The 21,186-nt window shown below is 36.9% G+C and overlaps 1 protein-coding gene and 1 long non-coding RNA gene across 5 annotated transcripts in view; one reads left to right on the plus strand and one right to left on the minus strand.

Moving 5' to 3' along the window:
• LOC149083936 (hephaestin-like protein) overlaps positions 1-21,186 on the minus strand; it is a 100,166-nt gene that overhangs the window by 36,097 nt on the left and 42,883 nt on the right. The gene's annotated exons all lie outside the window — the stretch shown is intronic.
• The window catches only part of LOC149083937 (uncharacterized), a 102,343-nt gene continuing 100,456 nt past the window's right edge, over positions 19,300-21,186 (plus strand). For 2 of the 4 annotated variants that reach the window (XR_016192931.1, XR_016192930.1), the window contains exon 1: positions 19,316-19,415. This is a non-coding gene — a long non-coding RNA (uncharacterized LOC149083937). Of the gene's footprint in view, positions 19,416-21,186 lie in introns of all 4 variants that reach the window. The other 2 variants (XR_016192932.1, XR_016192929.1) reach the window with 2 other exon arrangements.

Below are 21,186 nucleotides of genomic sequence, written 5' to 3' on the forward strand. Positions count from 1 at the left end.
CCTACTGAAGGCCGAGGTCTGCACAAGAAAATACGTCTGTTTTATGCAAAGAAAAATTTGTTTACGAATTTCCGGTAAATTACACCCAGGATTGCATAGGAATTTAAATATATAATAGGAGGATATAATATTTATTCATGGAAAAAACCAAGCCCGTAATATTCATAGAACGAAACGCTTAATAATAGCATATTTGCAATAGGATTAAGGTATTATTTCCAGAAAAATAATAATGTAAGGTTAATTTTGTGGGACCTTCTCAGCCGTCTGAGTAAGATAATTGCATGCAATATCCGTATATTTATATTTTCCTGCGTTCTGGGCATTTGTGTGCATTCCTCGCAGCATATTTGTTCCATGAAAGAGTGTTTCAAAGGCGTCCTTGTATTCATTAGCCAAGGTTGTGGTTCCATTAGAGCATAGTGGAAAATTACTTTTTTTTGTTTAAAGGCATTTTTTTCTCTTAACCTTGTCTGTCTGCTTTTAATATGGTATTTAGTGAAAGAACTTATGGACGTTATCTGTGATGCGTGATTTGCTCTGCTTTCTTTTCCCCCTAAACTCCATATACTTTCTTGTTCTTCCTTTTATTTTCAATATCTTAGGGATAATAACACCGTGTTAAATTGTACACGATTGATCAATTCGTCATGATTCGATAAGCAAGCGCATTGACATGCGGGGAAATGTCACGGTTTCTTTCCTTACTTCCTCCATGATTTAAAATCAAGGACTCGAGCTATTCTACTTAGGTGTGAAATCATCTGTATGGTAATGAGGATATTCTTCCGTGTGGTTATTGAGTCATTCGAGAGATAGTTATGGAGTTATGGATATTCACACGCAAAGATCCGCTTGAGTTGAATTCAATTCGAAATTGGTGGGGGGAAAAAAAATTGAGTCATTGATGTGGTCTCAAATGTGGACTCTTGCATGTCTTTGTAGTTTAAGTAGGCTGGTGAAAGGTACTCAATTTTGAAGACGTATTCTCATCAATTGGGTATCATTGAATTTGTCCCAGCAAGATTTACCCTTAGATATCAGCCCACACATTAGCAAATAAGATTGAGTTGTGGAAGTGTATTCACATGCATTGGGCATCGTTGGATTAGACTTTACGAGGTCCATCGTATTTGCAGAAACCATTAACAAGATTTCGTATCTATAAAGACCGCATTCGGAATTTTCTGAGACACAAAAGTTTAAAGGGCAGAAAAGAACCGTTTTGATACCCAAAAATGACGTATTCTCGCATATATTTTTAACGGTAAGCAGGGTTTCTACCTATTTCTAGGAGAAAAGCGAGTCTTCTATGCATTTCCAAGTGTAAATGAGGCTTCTCCGCATTCATTGCGGAAAGAGACTCCTAAGTATTCTTAGCGGAAAGAGAGACTCCTATGTATTCTTAATGGAAAGTGACGCTCCTACGCCTTTCTGGGGGAAAGTGAGGCCACTTCGCATTTCTAAGCATAAAGGAGACTTCTCATTTCTAGTTGAAAGCAAGATGACTCCTACGCATTGCTAGAGGGAAATTTCTCATTTCTAGTGTAGGAGTCTTCTCGTTTCTAAGGGGAGAGAGAGGTTCCTACGCATTCCTAGTGGAAGCGAGTCTCCTACGAATGATTAGCGGAAAGTGAGCTTCGTATTGCTAAAGCGAGTGAGAGAGGTTTCCTCTCATTTCTAGGCAAAAAAGTGAGACTCCTACGCATTTGTAGGTGCAGGCGAGGCGTCTTCACATTTCTAGGGGATAAGCATGAATTTTTCGCATTTTAAGCGGAAAATAAGGTCACGACGCATTTCTACAAATAGACGAGACTAGGCTTCTTTATATTTTTATTGGAAAGTACTGCTCCTACGCATTTCATGGGATACACACAGTTTCCTCAAATTTCTGTGGGTTATCGAGCATACCACCCATTTCTAGGAATACGCATACATAAAGGTAAGCATACTTTTGCATACATTTGCATGCATCAGTTTCGACTTTTCGGATATTCAGCCGGTTACGTAGCCGATTTGAAAGATGCAAATCATGTCAAAAATTATAATCGGTGCTGAACAGATCGGTAAACAGCTCAGTTCCCATATTGAAACCCGAAACGACTCGCTATCGCTGTATCTAACGTGATGAGGCGTGTTTAGAATACACGAACATGATTCGAACCTTCTCAATCATGTGAGGAAGACGCGATATCTGAAACTTTCGTTGAAACTTGATTCTTCGCATATGTGTGCAGTCAATGACTTCGAAACATTCGATGCGTGTTACCTTCCGTCACGGAGCCGCAAAATCTCGGCTGTGAAGATCAATTTCAATTTTTGAATTATTTATTAGATACATAGTCGTATACTATAGTAGTTTCTGATCGTATTTGATATATGATCTCGGTTGATTTATGTATAAATTAAGAAGGAGAATTTTTTTTGTTCATGACTTGGTCTAGGACATATTATATTATGTTTCTCTCAGGAATTTTGCCTAAAAAAACACTGCCCTAATTCGATTTTGTGGGCTTTCTTTTCAAAGTAAACTTCGTGACCCCATGAAACGGAAATGTTCGAATATCTAGTAAATACCGGCAGCAGCGAGGGAGGGAGGGGTGAGTCTGCTGTCTCAGGTGCAGAATCAGAGTAGGTGCCAAATTCACCATTCAACTTAAGGGTTCTCAACCAGGTGTTTACGGACCTCTTGGGGATTTTGTGAAGGTTTCAGGTGAGTCCGTGTGTTTGGAGGGAAAAAACAAATTAGTTTATGGTTTTAACATTATAGTTAGTCCGCAGCCTTAATTTTATTGCCACAAATAGTCCGTATCCTTCATGCTATTGGAACAGGTAGTCCGTAGCCTTAATTTTATTGACGCAGGTGGTCAGAGGCTTCTATCCCATCGCTGCAAGGGTTCCATGGAACACGAAAGTTACGGAACCCCTAGCTTTAACCTATCCTTCAACATCACTCGGGGGCGTCGAAAGAGCGCGCTTGCCGGACTTACAGGGCATCTACAGCAATGTAGTAATGCATTAATTTGGGAAATTGAACGAGATGGAGGCTGAATATACCCTACTTGCGTATACGGGCCTGCAAATGAAATTGCAATAACTGGATTTCTGTGTGCAATATCCATTTCTATACAAAACGTTTTCAACCTTCTCACCGGCAGTGGCAGTATATCTCGCCCTCTTAACATAAGAACTTTTTATTTTAGCAATGGCAAACCCAGATGTTTTGTAAAGCGGATTTTTCAATGGAACACATTTTCCCACCGCACCTAATACGCACCTGGGGAAAAATCGGAATAAAGCCCACACTTCATAAAAAAAGATAAGGAAAAAACATGACATTTTTTACAGGGAGTTTAGTGATTTCTGCAATGCCCTAGGGAAAAGTTATACGGAAATCCAATCTATTTTGATTATAATATTCAATATTCCGACAACAACCGACAATAATACATATTTTTATACCTATCCTTCAACCATTTAACTGCCGGTGACGACCACTAGCGACATGTACTACATCGCCATGGGGTGAGATAATTTGTGACGAATAAGTTTGAAATCACAAACATCAACAGGAAATAATAAAAAAAAAATACCATTCACATCTTGATATTCAAATAAGCAGGAAAAGACACGAGCAACAATCCGAGACGATGACACTCGAATAAAATAATATAGAATGGATTAAACCAATAATAATAATAAATATTAAATACATCCCTCTATTGCCAATAATCAGAATCACAATTCTAATAATTATTACGTAAAAAACAGAAAGATATTTCAATGGAATCGGATTAAGAGATGAAAAGAAGAATCGCGATTTGATTGTGTGTTTAATACTGACTGGAATTTATCTCATTATACTGTGTATAATGTCTGTGTAAACTGGTGAAGATCCGTTACACATGATTAACCCATCGCGTGATTCAATCAAATGATGCAAGTCGTTAAAAATCTCTCTGGAATTAAAAAGCCTTGATTTCCTCAATTTTCTTTATTGCCTCTGAAGCAATATCTAATCCGATAAATATTACACGGAGCATGGATTTTTGGTTAAATCCCCCGTTATTCACTAGGCACGCGGTAATCAATACGTACAGAAAAAAAAAAAAAAAAAAAAAAAAAAAATCAATGGCACAAGGACTTTGAGAGTGTGAATAAAGCTCCACTGAGCTGATCTCTCATCCGTTCTGTGGTTATCGTTGAAAGAATCAATTTATGGTTTTGTCAACTTCCTATAGCCTTAAGAAATGGAATGTTTTGTCGCTGTAGGCTGAAATGATTAACTTTGTTTACAAGTTGTGGGCTCGTGGAGGTACCGTGTGATTACGAAAAATTATAGTCCGTTTAAGAGGTTCCACATCAAAACATCACCCTGGCAAAAACATGGCCGTCTTAATATCGCCGTCAAAACTACATCCTAACAAAAATATGGCTGTTCTAATATCGCCGTCAAAACATTACCCTGACAAAAAAATGGCCGTCTTAATATATATGTCAAAACGCCACACTGACAAAAACGTGGCCGTCCTAATCTCGTCGTCAAAACACCGCCATGACTTAAACCATGGCCGTCTTAATATCGCCGTCAAAACTACGGCCGTTCTAATATCGCCGTCAAAGTACTCTGCCGTGTTTAAATTCCACCATGAAAAAAACATGGCAGTCTTAATATCGCCGTGAAAACATCACCGTAATGACATCCGCAGCTTCTCCTTGGGAAAATTTTATAAAATACTCTACGTATTTCTAGGGATAAAAGAGTGAGGATCTTAGAGTTTTATGCTATGTACTGAATACTATTTTGTAAAAGCGTCCATGGATATTTTTTTATTAGTACAAACGCAAAAGTTGAAGAACTCTGTCTCAAGGATGAGTCATAGCACTATATAGGTTTTTCTTACATATTCAGCCTTCCTCCTCACCAGATCTAGGTCCGTCGCTCTGTCTCAATTAATAGATAGATATAAGAAGGTAGTCGACCTTCTGGACCAGTGGTTCTCATCTTTTTTTGACCCACCGAGCCCTTTCTGGTACATGATTTCTATGGTGGATCCCCGTAGGCCTATTTTCATATTTATTCATCAAAGTTACTGACTTATTTTTATTATTCACAAATATTTATAATTTTTTTCTTCAAATTTACTGTTTTTTTCCCACGAGTGGCCACGGAGCCTCTGGGAGTCCACACGGAGCCCTTAGGTCTCCGCGGAGCACCGTTTTAGACCATAGTTCCCAACCTTTTGTGTCCCATCGTCCCCTTCTTCAGAAATTTTTTTCTCCCATCTTTCCCTCAACGCAATCTAACCCACAGGATCCTATGTTATACCCGTAGCTTCTACCGCCCCCTGGAACATTCCATCGCTTCCCGAGGGGGGGGGGGCGTTAACACCCACGTTGGGAATCACTGTTCTAGACAAACTTAATGTGAAGTTTGTTTCCCCTCTTACTTTTATTATATTGCTGCCACCTGCCGTCAATTTTTCCAACTATTGCCCGTTTACATGGAAAATAAAGTATGCTGGGAAGGGTAGTTAGCAAGTTACTGGTAACACGAATTTTCGTTGCAACCCGTTTACATGGTGTTTAGTTTAGGCACGTATTCTCCCCCCCCCTTTTTTTTTCTGGAAGTCGTCACTGGTCATGTGGGTTGAACGAAAGTGGTTGACTCAAGATGGGCTGACAAAGGAGCAAACAGTTTAGTAGTTTTCGAGGCATAAAGGATTATGGGAGAGGAGAGCGGAATGCCCATCTTTATTCCGCAACAAAGATGGACCTCTTTTGATGGATCTGTCTTCCCCCCGCCGAGGAAAAAAAAGTTTGCCCTATGCAGGGGTAATAATCTTCAAAGCTACCCCCCCCCCCAAACTTATACATGTAAACGGAGCTTATGGGTGAAGTGTAATGATTGAATAAGTGTACCGTAAGTAGGCCTATTGCTCTTTGTGGCGAGACTTTTTAACGGGAGATATAGGCTCGCATTCACGCCTCGAAGTTGGGAATCACAGACAACAAACTTCAGCCGACCACCACTGTGGTATAGTGGGGTTCGAACCTGCATCCTCTATGCGAGTTTGTCAATATGGTCATTCAACCACCATAGCGGCGCCCAACTCAGTCCACGGCTGAATTTAGGCGAACAAAGGTGTAACAGCTGCACTGGGCAGCATTCTCGAGAATATTTAAAATATTTTAAGGGGAAACAAAACATGTCGACTTTTATGGAGAGATGAGGTGGTTACAGTGAAAGAGAAACGTAAAAATTACGTTTGACCGTAGTAGGCCTCTGACAAAAAATGAACCAGACTTCTAGTTCCGACCCCAACTGCGCTCGTTGGGTTGGTCAAGAGATCGACAGAAATTGTCTAATAACGTTGTGTGATCGTCTACGACAAAAATTACAGCCTCAATAACTGCTTTTCTTTTAAGGTTCATTGATCATTTTTGTCACACCGCGGTTATTTCCTGCGCACGAAGGCTAATTAGACCGGGACCTACAATTTATTACCGATTCCGAAAGGCGGACTTTATTTTTATAATCAACGAGAGGTTTGTGCGTTAACTCCTCGATGTGAGGACTCCCTGTGGAAACAATCGTTTTCTGTGCTCATGTCGTTGTTTCTGTTGTTCCCTTGTGCCGCAAGAAAGTTTCTGGCAAGGAAAAATCGGGTATCGCCTCTAAAACATCCTTTTGGTACTTTAGGCGAGTATCTTATCGACCTGGACTACCGCGCCCCCTTTCAAGATTCATTTGGGCGAATATTCGAAACAAAGCATTCTTCAACAATCCAGAAATAGACATTTACGAATAGTATATGCTTCTTAATCCTTTTTAATGTTTCAGATATGAATAGAAGAGGTTTTTTTTTTTACCCTGAATTAAAATTCTAAATCTGATGAAGACTATTTGCTTCAAAACCACTTCAACGAATCAAGCGTTGTACCTTCTGTCTCTTGTTAACAGGAAAGAACAAACATGATGATTGAAGTGTTTAAGGATCTTGCGTTAATGATGCATGTTGACTGTTTGTTTTTGTTTAGATCCCATCTTGTAAATGAATCTCACTCGGATAGTCACGTTTCTTCCTGAAGGGGATTATTCCTCTCGGCGTTTCAGAAATACCGCTGAACCATAATCGTATAAATAACGCTTTCCTCTTAGTTCAAAATAACGGGGATTATTATGAGACATATTTCGCGATAATCCCTGGAACAACAAGGGGCTGATTCATCTGTTGTGTGTTGGGGGATTAACTATGTACGGATTCACGAGGAAATTTCCTCGTTAAACTTAATTTTTTTTTATATGACTGTTCATAATTTGAAACACCGGATCGCATATGCCACCATAATCATGAAATTAATTATTCGGTTTTCATAATGAGGTGATGTGACGTTTTTCGATGATGGTGAGAATACTTTTATAGAGTGAAACTTTTGTAGAATTGATCAAGAGAACTATTTTTACAGCCCTCATAAGGACTGGGAAAAGTAGATGCGCTGATCTATATTACATCATTGTTTCCTAACTGTTTGTGTTCCACAGACCCTTTGTGCCACCAAGAAGGACTCCCTGTGCCAAGAAAATGATAGTCACGCCCCCCACCAATAAAATGAAGATCATGGACCACAATACAAAACAATGTATTCGTATAGCAAGACAAAAATAATGAGTTGTTTTCTCATGCAACGACCCCCTCCCCCACCTCAATCTTCCCACGGGTTCTGTTGACCCCTCGTTAAGAACCCTGGTCCATACTTACACTGTGATTTTCGAAGAAGTTGCTGCGTCGGAACTGATTATGGAAAACCTAACTGAGAGAGAGAGAGAGAGAGCATTTATGTATGTTTTCGTGCATGCACGTGTTCAGGTGCTGCCATCTCTCTCTCTCTTTTCTAATGACGAAACTGGAAATGAATGAGAATGCGCTTGTTAATTAAAGTGCTGTAAGTTGTATACTCGATGTGGCGGAATATTTTTTTGTAAGGGTAGACTGCTTGGCATTGGGAGCCTCATACCAATACTGGGGGATAACACACCTTTGTATCGGGAGTTACCAAGTTATTTCCGGATTGGTAACTCTTCTTCTAGTACAAATCCGGTAAATCATCGTGAAGGCAATTTAGTACTCTTTCACCCTTTCTCGAGGGCGAGTCATGCTGGAAGTGAGTGTGTGTAGGTAACGGTGTACGTGACTTTCTAGTGTTGTGTGTGTGAAGTTGGTGCTGCCATCTATTTTTCGAATAGTGAGTGGTGTAAAAAACACGACTGGTATACTTGTGCGTTATCTAAAAAATGCTAATTAAATCAGTCAGGATTATTTTTTGTTCCTGTCATTGTATCTGTCCATGTCTTGATGTCAGACTTGAGAGGCAAGCGTGAGTACATCAAGCTCCAGTGGGCGCATTAACTTCTACATCCTTTCGGGGAAAAAAAAAATCGCAGAACGAACGACGTCACCGATGCTTCAAGAGGATTTTCCATAAAGGAGCTTTAAGCTGAGTCAGACAATGGCTTTTGATCGCTTCAAACAGTTAATTTCAAAGCAAATGCAATCTGTAATCTTCGAGTCCTTCAAAAAACCTCGAACAAACCATCTTAAAGTTCCCGGATTTCCTCTCTATTACTTTCCACAACCGTATAAATTGCTTCACGAAAAAAAAATTTTGCTTCTCATCAAAAAAAAAAAATCCTTTATTACGATTTCAAGAGATTTCATTAAAATTTAATATCTTTCTGCCATAATATATAGCCTATATTACACATATACGCTTTCTCTAACTAAAACAACAGACGGGATTTTTTGATCCGGGTATTAAATCCATCGGATACTTATTCTTACATCACAATACTTTTGATTTCCAACCTTCGAAAACGATCCTATAATTCCCATAAAATAACGCGAAATAGATCGATCATTCAGACCTTGAGACTAGGTTATCGTTTCAGCCCCACGAGAGAGAAAGATAATGTAAGTAAGTACGGATTATAAATGACCATCTCGTACGTAATGGTCGAGAAAAGCCAGATTAAAACAGGACATCCTGGAACATGCCGTCCTTGCCGAGGCCACATTTTTTTTTTCCCTAATACCTTGAGACAAGTTGAGAGAAGAAAGTGCAGTGCACTGAAAATAGATTGCTTCTCCAGGAAAAAAAAAAATTATGTACAATTATGGTGATATAGAATAGAAGAAATAAAAATCCGTTGGAAAAATACAATTATGGTCATTTATTCTATTTACTAAAGCAGCGTAACTGTCGGACTAGACAGCATTCATCATATACTGTAGTATTAATAAAAACCCCATATGGTTGTTAGAATGGTCAACGGACCACGAAACAACAAACGCTAGGGGGAAAAAAAAAACCCAGTAAAGCCTTACGAAACCGGTTGAAATTGAGAGATTTCGATGTTAAAGAAACCGTAACTGTTTTAATTTAGAAAAAGCATTGAAAAGACCAAAGACATTCTCAAAGAACCCACGCTTTTTTTCTCTTTTCCACTTTTTACTTTTACTGTGTCAGTGACATAGGCGGAGATAGACTTGAAAGTCTGGGGGGTGGGCATGATGATGATGGTGATGATGCCAATTCATATATACGCAAATACTAGATTAGTCGGCTTTACCTGTGACACCCCATGCGCCCCCCCCCCCATATCTCCGCCCATGGGCAGTGATTCAAGTTCTTTGGGCGTTAGGATGTAAGGTTATAGAGATATAATTTATTCTACGGTATATACCGCTATTTTAGGAAAGATAAGGATCTCGTTTCATGATCGGCCGACTTGGTCCCCTTTGTGTCCAAGAGACGCGAATGTTATGCAATGATTCGATCATTTGATCATTTTTGTCGCACCACGGTCATTTTCTGCACACGAGGGCTAATTAGACCGGGACCTACAATTTATTGCCGATTCCGAACGGCAGGTTTTTTTTAATACTCATCGAGAGGTTGGTGCATGCAATGATTTGCTCAGTCGCAACGCCATTTCGGGGTACAGGTGACTCTCCCTTAAAATAAGAACTCATTTAACTCTGAATAAGGCCCCTTTCACACGGAGCGGATGCGGATGCGGACCCTCCGTGTGAAAGGGGCCTAAGGGGGACATCTCCATTCAAGGGACAAAAAAATCTGAGCTCGTGCGTCTCTCTTATTGAGAGTTTTTACTGCGGTAGAGAGAATGCATCTGCATATATCAGAGCATATCTACACAAGAGTTTTTAATAATTAGGCTCGACTCCATATGCAAGCAGTGTCAGTGTAAAGGAGATAACGACCCCTCCCCCTAACACCTTTTTTCTAAATAATAGTTGATGATTTCTATGATTAATTTTTCAAATATAAATATATAATGTGTTTTAATTGCATAATTTGAAATTATAATGACCCTTTTTGGGTCTGGCGAAGTTATAAAGACATCCGCGATTATAAATAATCCGTCATTTCTTATTAATGATCCACTGTTCGTTTGAAAACTTTCATAATTTGCCTAATTTAATGAAGAATATCCATCATTATTCGAAAGAGTTAAGATAATTTTTCAATCTCGGATGAAGCTGTCTCGCCTGAAAGGTAATAGTAGGCAAAATACCAGAATTTATGCAATTTCTGTCATGAGCAAACGAAAATTACGGTTGATTTCTGCATTTCGGCATCTCCAAGTTGTTTATTAACACATAAGAAATCGTTAGTCGCTTCCATAATTAATTAAGAAAGACTCCCAGAAAATCCCAGTGCCAGGTCACGGGTATGCATTTAATTAACGTGTATGGAAAGTGTTTTCGTAACCATCACATTAAGCTCTCAATTTGGATATATTATCGAGAAAAAAAAACCACAAAAAACAAATGACGGAATCGGAGGGCACCACTTGAATTACAATTAGTGTTTATCTAAAGTTGTTTTGCAACACAATTTTTTTTTTTTCGCGAGATTTATCATTTCACATTAACAATATATACCATTAAGTGCTGTTAAGTACCGTAATTAATATTCGGTAGCGAGGCCATTGACTTAATGATGGAAATGGTCACGGCGGCATGTATATTTCACCGGTCACTATTAGGGAGCGAAGACTTTAAATTTATGGTTGAGTTCGGAGCATTGTACTGAATATACTAAAAACGTTTTCACATCATCTTTGGAAAAGAGCGATGAAGTCATTAAAATGTAATTTGGGACAAAACCAGATGAAAGGTATAGTAAATGGGGCTACAGATCACATCACATTATCAGTAATAGTATAAATATCAATCAGCAGGTACAGCGTATCGTATACGCAGGATTACCCGTGCTTGAATTATCTGCGTCTCAAAACATTTGTAGTTCGACCTACAACTGCATGTTGAAATCATTTGTGTACTCTGTAACGATCAGATAGTCCTCCATTAGGTTTCCTGACCGCTTGAAGTCATTACAGCGGCCGTAGCAACCAATTAAAATCTTAATGAGGAAAAATTAATTTTTCACTCACACGGATGTTCAAAAATTCGTGAATAGTTTAAAAATTCATTAAAATTGAAAAAATTGAAAAATTTGAATATGGTTTGTGGAAAAAGTTATTCTCACGAAGGGGGATTTTTTTTGTTGCAGGAAAAAATTAATTTAGTTCACATTTTTGTCGATAGAGGGGACCTGAACCTTTCTTTAATCTCCTATATCTGAACCGTTTGTGAAGCTTCAGCTGCTATTCATGGCTGCGATAAAAAAAAAAAAAAAACATTTCACCGATAGTGCTTCATTCACCAATGCCAACATCGCAATGAAACGCCTGAAATGCAAGCACCAGTAACAAGAAAATTCAGAAACAGGACAGCTGAATTCAGGACAATTCAGCTGTCCATCTTATAGATGGACGCTGCATTTTATAGAACACTAATTTGCATATTTTCAGTGATCTGCCATCGTATTGTCAAAATTTTAACTTAATCAACCGAATTTGAATTAAGTTATATTTAGCGTATTTCCCATGAACAAAATTTTCAAATTACTTGTAGTTGCTGAAAATGTATTTAATTTCCCAAGGGGGGTCGTATACATAAAAAAAGAAGGAATATTAACTTTTCATGTAGACCCTGTGTGCTGAAACTTCCATGCAGTGAAATGTATCTACAAATGAAAGTCATTTACAAAAAAAATTCATATTTTTTTAAATGCAATATTATATTACACGATATTCGACTTGACATTTTCCCTGTTTTCATACCGAAAATTCATGTGCAAGAAAGTACTCATTCTTATTCCTTTTGTGTTATTGATACAACCAGATTAACATTTCTTCCCCAATGTTTTTATTTCTCAACCCATTCAAAAAACCTCTCGGTTATTTTCTTCTTGAATGCCTTGATTTTTGTTTGTACACTATTTATCCCGTTCGGACATGCCTTTAGATTATTATCATTTCTAAAAACATTTCATGGAATTTTTTCACTATCAACTGTTTTCTTTCTTTTTCAGAATTCGCTAAACTAGCTTCAGGAAAAATCAGCGAAGCTTAGAATTTCCATATTACACTTTCATTTTTTCCCCAGTTATTTTTGTTGAATTTTACGTCTATAATATAATGAAAAAAAAGCTGTTAAAAGTACTTCTCGAATGATTTTTGATGATGAAAAGTATGTATTTATGAGAAAAACTCGAACTGAATATACGCAGTGTGAAATCTCATGGCAAAATGACGTCATTTTAATTTGCTTGAGCGGAAAACATTCGCGGAATCAATTTAAGAAGCGAAAGGAAAAAAAGAATTCCCAGATTTAAAAGGATTATAAGATTTTCTTTTCTTAATCATAATAACAATAATAATGATAATAGAAATAATTAATTCTCACAAGTGGTTTTCACTTATGTTCATCAGTGATAAGATGGATTATTGGGCGTGCGCTGTTATTGGGATTAAACCATGTTTTTGTTTTTTTGCTTTTTTTTTCCCCGCGGTTCGACGCGTTTTCTTCACGGAATCTTGATTGATTAGTTTATTTTTGATTTTCCCTTTAGATAGGAATTTCATCATTTCCTTGATTGTGAAAAAAAAAAATCAAAAAATCAAAAAAAACGTTTTCTAGTCATTAAGCACATGCCGAGTCATTATTTATAAATAATTTCCGTAAAAAGATACAATATACAGGAATATTCTAATAAGGTTAATTATATCTCGCTACATGCATAAATATTGTTAAAAAAAAATTAAGTAACAAAATTTCAATTAAGAATTGTATTCGTTCGCACAAGTTTTGATGAATTAACAAAAAATAATATTTTCTATTATATTCTTGATATTGTTGAATTATTAGTTTTGTAACTTATGTGATTGTTATTTTTTTTTTTAAATATTGTTATTAAATTGTTTTAAAGGCATTCTAATCCGAAATTTATTGAGGATTCTTGTTTGAAATGGATTGAGACTTCTCATTATACTGTATATGGAATTTTTTAAGGAATTTTATTAGGATCGGATTGAGAGTTCTCTTTATATGGACTTTAATTTGGACTTTTAATGAGATTGAACAGAATTGAAGTTTTTCGCCGGTTCCTGGATGAGCTATCACAAGCAAATTGGGTTGTGCATGTAAGTGAATGAGAAAAAAATTAATGTCTGTATTTTGACGTACAACGCTAGGGGAGGGGGGGGGAGACACCATCCAACGAAGGGTGTAACGCAAAAAAATCCCTTGATGATGTTTCTTAATTCATCGTGATGAGACCATGGTATGTTGAATTCTTGAAAGTGTCTCGCTGATCCTGTATTGTAGAAGAAGTAGATTTTCTTCAGGATTCAAGTTGTTTTCACAAATTTTAATAGCTTTCAAGAACGATTTTTCCAGTAAGGAACCTAGTTAGTGTGTCTTCGGAAGCAGACTGGATCCCCTCGTTTTCAGGATTTCGTGAGACCCCGATCAGACTCCTTTCAGCACTTTGTCAGAGGACTACTGTCTTTTTTGTCCTCATATCCGTTGAGGGCGCTAAGGTGTTTCTTTCTTCAGGATTTGCAGCAAATTGGCCCTAGATGATTGAGTGGAATAATTGAGCTTCTCTGGATTTTCCGCCAGCTTGCTGTACAGCGGAAGGTCACAGTTCCTGTAGTTCGCCGTACGGAAAAGGCAGCAGTTGACGCACTGAGGTTTGTTTAACCCCCTGTACGTTTGAGGAGAGTCGGCTTGGATGTTGTTATTGCATTTTATGCATTTCTCCGGGGGCTGAACATTCAAAACTTGGATGGCTTGCGAATATACACCAGAAACATGGAACAAATTTTTGTCGAGAACTCTTGAAGTTTCTAACTCGACCCTCAGATGATCCAGCTCTTTCATTTCCAGGATCTTGTTTGACTTAGGGCCCTTCGTCAGGTCCACCCACCAAATGGGTAGTTTCACTCCGTCCTTTCGTCGTCACATCTGCTGAACCTCGATTACCTGAAAGTTTTGTTCCTGTGAGGAGAGAATCACGTCATCGCTAGAGGAAGTAGGATCCAAACCCCCGATAGCAAACTTCTCGGGTTTTTCACTTTCAAGTAAATAAGTACGAAAGACAACTTGTCTGTTTTTACAGTACTTAGTGATGGATGACCCATTAGTGATGGATGACCCAGTTGTATATACAGCTGGGCTGGCCGGAAAAATGACCAACTTCGGAAAAAATAGCATTGAATGCTGGTAAAACGGTTTTTCCCGCACTTGATACCGTTTCTTCTCCAACTTTACTCCGTTTTTCGAATTCGAATACTTCAGCGAATTTTGCACTTAGAAACGTGGAATTTTTTAAATTGGCATCGAGAGAGACAGGACAACAACTTTCTAATCGGGTTCATTATATTAGGTAGAATATCTCAGTGAATAATGCACTTAAAGACTTGGAATTTCATTTTTTTGCATCAGGAGGGTCGGGACAACAACTTTCTCATTAGGTTTTGGGACACACGAGGACTGTATAAAAGTTGTTTTTTTTTAAAATTTTAATAGCGATACAGCCCCTTGCAACTAAAATACAATATCTAAGTACTATAGGTTATTTGGAAACTTTGTCTAATTGGAAGTATGCCTCTAGCCCTCGGAAGTATGCCCTCGGCCCCAGCTTTCTTCATCACATTAAGCATTAACTGTTCTATTTTGTGTCCATTCAAAAATGTTTAATTTTTTATTTCTCGCTTTGTATTTTCTTCCAAATATTGTGAAATATGTAATTTTATTGTAAACTTCAATTCGTATAGTTTTACCGTAGTTGACCAGGGAAAAACAAATTATTTTACGTTCACTAAAATAAAATGTCATACGCCTGTTACCTATGCACCCTGTGTGTGTGTATATATTTTGAATATACACTTATTTTTTTTGTACACATAATTTTAAAATTGAAAAAAATTAAATTTTAAATTCAATTTTAAATAAGATTTAGTCAATGAAATCTCAATTTTTTTTTTGCTTCATTTCACGAACTGAGTATTGCCCTTTATTTTGAATCAATTTGTATTCAATTACATTGATATTGTGCTGTTTTATCATGCGCGCGCAAAAAAAAAAGTATTTGATATATATATAAATCTTTATATATGGGCCTTAGGCCTATACTGACAATAAGATAGTGTATATACAGTTGTATATACAATCAAAGATATGTAAAAACATTTGAAATAAATCAATGATTAATTAGTATTTTTAATGATATGACTACTTTCTTTCGTTCAAACCGAGCACAACTGAGGTCTATCGCCATCTATGGGCGATTTACTACCTAGTGAGTTGTACCGGAAGTGTAACTGTGTGTGTACCTTACAGTCTGAGTGCGTATGTAGTGTTGTGTTTGATTTTTCAGAGCTGCCATATATATTTCAGAAGTGAAGTGAGTGATGCGTTATGATTGAATTACATTTGTAATGTTTAAAGTGGAGATCGGCTCGCATTCGCGCCTTAAAGTTGGGAACTAAATGATGTGTCTACTAGAGGCATAGTGTTTTATTATGTTAAAAGGTATGAGATCCCTTAATTTGAGTCTATTCAATGAAATCCATTGAGACTATTCTTGACGAAATCGGTAGAGATTATTCGAAACGAAATTCCCCGACGCTATTCTCGTAACGACATTTAATGTGAGACCCACTCCCAACGATATATTTATGAGGCTATTCATTCATTAAATTTATCGAGACAATTTTAGTGAAAATTTTTTTTTTTTGACAATCATGAATGAAATTTTTATTGGGAAAATTCAATAAGACACATGATCAAAAAAACAAAAATTCAAGAATTCATGTAGAGAAATCATATTTAATTTCTCTTTTTACTCATGAGCATTAATGTTGAAACCGTTCAACACCATGTCGTGCGTGACCGCTTCTTTATATATATATACTGCTCTTATAACAGCTATTTTAGATAATTTTGTTTCTCCCCCTCGGCTGCGAAACGTGATGGCGGGCGCGTGGCTCACATGAGAAATGGTTTTATAATAGCAATAACGATATAATTATGTTTTGTTTCGTCTGGCGTTATTTTATTTCGCGCTTCTTATCTGACGTCCCAAGCATCCAGAATGAAGATGAGGCAGTCAGTCCCCCTGCCGAGCCCTGTCTTGATACCAGTAGGAAGAGGCAGGCAGGCAGGCAGGCAGGCAGGCTACCGTGTGTGTGTATTTGTCCGCTCCGTCAGAAGAGAGTTATTTTCCTCCCCAGACACACGTGACATCCTGAATATTTTATGGGAACTGTGAACGTAGACGCTCTGTCTAATGGATGAACCCTACGAAAGCGACAGGTTCAATTACTCTTGACTATAACACTTGAGATGGAAGCGATTTCAACTTGGAAATTGATGTCGAGATTTCAGAATATCTGGTCTTCATTGCTTTTTTTTTATTATTATTTTAGATGAATAACTACAATGCGTGAAGTAAACGTGGGATATAGGGTCAGCAAAAAGTCCGTAGAAACTTTAAAAATGCATTAAAACCGGAAAAATAACCGAAATGAAAAGCGGTTTGCAGGGTTAGCATCGCTAGGTCAAGGAAATTTTTTTTGAAGACAGGAAAATAAAATAACTCAAAAAACAGCCGTTAGGTGGTGCTGGCATACACAAGTCAAAGAAAAGTGTATCGATCCGGTCCATCCAATCTGTCGGAACTAAGACATTGATCCGCCGAGAGGTGTCATGTATACATCCACACCTACCGCCAGGGCCGTCTTAAGAGAGTGATGGGCCCCCGGGCCAACTGATTTTTCTGAGGCCCTACCTGGAAAATTCTCGAAAATTTCAGTTGGTTTCTATTTTTGTGAGGCCCCCTCTTCTCTTGAGGCCCCACGGGCCGTGCCCGGGTGGGCCCCGTGCGTTAAGACGGCATTGCCTGCCGAACTCTGCCGTTGCTGTATTTGTGACTCACCTGGAATGTGTTATCCCCTTTGGTGTGGTGGTCATGTGGAACACATACTGCTGTAATAAACGATTTGGAGGCATCCTGTTCGTTATTTGCGTATCTTTTCTTTGACGTGTGTACGCCCGCGCCTTCTATCGGTTGTTTTCTGAGTTATTTTTTTCCGGTCAAAAAAATTCCCGTGACCTAGCGATGCTAATCCTGAAAATCGCTTTTTTATTTCGGTTATTTTTCCGGTTTTTATGAATTTTCAAGTTTCTACGGAGTGTTTGCCCACCCTCTGTATATTCACGACGGAATTTACTGAGGGCAGTCTTAATGATATCTTTTTTTGAAATTTCAAAAAGTTGACTTAAGTTGGTCGAGACTTTGTGGAATTGATGACTTTTCTTAAAATTTGATTGAGATTTTAAGAAATGTGTATATTGAGAACTATCGCTGAGACTGGACTTGGGACTTCTGTTTATCAAACTTATATCCACATTTTTTGCTGAGATTGGATTGAGACTTTACGGAATTTATTGAGGACTTTAGTTGAGATAGGACTGACAGTTTTCATTATGAGCTTATTTTAGATTGTATTACTGAGGCCTATCTTGGATATAATTTGCTGAGGTAATTTTCGATGGAATTTGCTGACTATCGAGTCCTTATGGAATATATTGAGGACTTTTCTCAAAACTGGACTTTAAGATGACTTGGATTTCAAAATGAGCTTAGGACTTTATAAACTTTATTGAGTGCTTTTGTTGACATTTTGGATTGAGACGTTATGGAATATATTAAGGATTTATATTGAGATTGTATTGAGAGTGAAAATTTATTGAGACTTTCGTTGAGAATGGATTGCGACTTGTTTTAATAACATTTGCTCAGGTTATTTTTTAACAAAAAATTTACCGAGCCTTTTCTCAACGAAAGTTTCTGCGACTACTCATGACGAAATCAATCAAATCCATGCTGAACATTATTTATCAAGACTATTATTCACGAAATTACAGCGAACAAGAATTAATTCATTATAATTTATCTTATGGAATCTTGTGAGACGATTTTCAATGAAATTTTATTTGAAATTGTTTTACAAAGTTCTTTTAGGAAGACGTTTGCTGAAACTTATGACATTGAATTTGATGAAATTTAAATTTACGACCATGAATTTGATGAAATTTACGTTGAACGCCTCTGTTTTCATGCAAGGAGAATCTTGACCAGATTACTCAAGTGGCTGATGAAGGATAGAAAACCACGTGAGGGACCAACAATGTCCGAAAAATTGAACACTTATGCTGTATATAGGTGGGAATTTCACGAATTCTTTCAACATTCGTTATGGATAATGGCATCATCCAATTCCAGGGTAGAAGCTGAACACAAAGCATCCATTGCCTTAGGTCAGGTATATTCAACCCGTTGTTCGCGAGCACCACGGTGCTCCCTGAAGCACCCAGAGTGCTCGTTCCTGATTTCGTGCTCGCGAGCACTTCATCAACGCCCCAATTAAATACCTTGCACAAATTGAATTCAAGGATTAAAATCATCCCGATTTCATGCATACGTATGTCAATCTTGCCGTGAGGGCGCTCTTCTTTTGATGATTTGTACAGGCAGTGCTCGCGACTAGAAAAGAAAGTTGAAGACCCTCCTCTGCCTTAGGCGAAAGACTTGCTCAGTATTCTGTACCTAATAGAATCAAGTTTTCTATTTAACTCACGTGTCGTCGCTCAAACGATTACCATACAGTGTCTTAAGTCTTGTCAAATGGATGTAGAATTTCTTAGCAGTAAATGGTAGGACCATCTTATAAAACTACTGCACCTGGTGGATCATTTTTCGCTTTGAAGACCTCTCGACGGAACTGATAATGAAAAAAAAACAAGAAAATGTCTGAGAAAAATGGAGACCGGTTTAGGAGGTCTTCTTCTGGTTCTTCTTCTTGATGGTTTTTTTTTTTTATGTCAAGGTTAAGAGAAAAATAAAGAGTTGATGACTGGAGACATCGTTAAATGTTTCCATCGATTCCTACACAAAGGATGAAGATCGGATGGGAGGTGAGTTTCTGCTGTATTTTTTTTTTACTGAAGCTTAATTGTTTCTCGTTTCTCGGAGCTGGAAATAGTTAACGGCGGCCATTTGGGAAAGGTTGATCCATTCGTTCTATTCTGACGATATCTAGATGCCGTAAGTTTCCAGCCGGTGTTCCGCAGAACTCTGAGAGGTTTTTTTTTGGGGGGTTCCGGGGAAAAGTTCGCACTGTTAAAATTTTTACTGATGTTACAATAGACATATCTATATTAGAGAATTTGAACATATCTATATCAGAGAATTCGAACATATCTATATATTAGAGGATTTGAACATATCTATATATTAGAGGATTTGAACATATCTATATATTAGAGGATTTGAACATATCTATATATTAGAGGATTTGAACATATCTATATATTAGAGGATTTGAACATATCTATATATTAGAGGATTTGAACATATCTATATATTAGAGGATTTGAACATATCTATATATTAGAGGATTTGAACATATCTATATATTAGAGGATTTGAACATATCTATATATTAGAGGATTTGAACATATCTATATATTAGAGGATTTGAACATATCTATATATTAGAGGATTTGAACATATCTATATATTAGAGGATTTGAACATATCTATATATTAGAGGATTTGAACATATCTATATATTAGAGGATTTGAACATATCTATATATTAGAGGATTTGAACATATCTATATATTAGAGGATTTGAACATATCTATATATTAGAGGATTTGAACATATCTATATATTAGAGGATTTGAACATATCTATACTAGAGAATTTGAACATATCTATATTAGAGAATTTGAAAATATCTATACTAGAGAATTTGAACATATCTATATTAGAGAATTTGAACATATCGAGAATTTGAACATATCTATATTAGAGAATTTGAACATATCGAGAATTTGAACATATCGAGAATTTGAACATATCGAGAATTTGAACATATCTATATTCGAGAATTTGAACATATCTATATTCGAGAATTTGAACATATCTATATTAGAGAATTTGAACATATCTATATTAGAGAATTTGAACATATCTATATTAGAGAATTTGAACATATCTATACTAGAGAATTTGAACATATCTATACTAGAGAATTTGAACATATCTATATTCGAGAATTTGAATCTATATTAGAGAATTTGAACATATCTATACTAGAGAATTTGAACATATCTATACTAGAGAATTTGAACATATCTATACTAGAGAATTTGAACATATCTATACTAGAGAATTTGAACATATCTATATTCGAGAATTTGAACATATCTATACTAGAGAATTTGAACATATCTATATTAGAGAATTTGAACATATCGAGAATTTGAACATATCTATATTCGAGAATTTGAATCTATATTCGAGAATTTGAATCTATATTAGAGAATTTGAACACATCTATATTCGAGAATTCGAACATATCTATATTCGAGAATTCGAACATATCTATATTCGAGAATTATATGTATCCTTCTTTGGGCTGGTTGGAACATTGAAACCTCTGCTTTAGATTTTTACATCCTTTTAACATTCAATAAAATACCTAAAATATTCACGGGTCATACGTGATAAATCCTTTTGAAAAAAAAAAGCTGAATTGACTTTAATCCGTTACTGTTTTCCCTTTCTCGGGTTTGGACATGGTAAATGACGGCGATTTTCGACAACTTGGTTCATGAGTTGTATTATGCCGATTACAGGTTTAAAACTGGTGTTCATCCGAACCCTTATTGTCCCACG

Source organism: Pholcus phalangioides, unplaced genomic scaffold (assembly GCF_987345545.1).
Source record: "Pholcus phalangioides strain wild (caught in Gottingen) unplaced genomic scaffold, Ppha-v1.0 ptg000008l_1, whole genome shotgun sequence".
NCBI lineage: Eukaryota > Metazoa > Arthropoda > Arachnida > Araneae > Pholcidae > Pholcus > Pholcus phalangioides.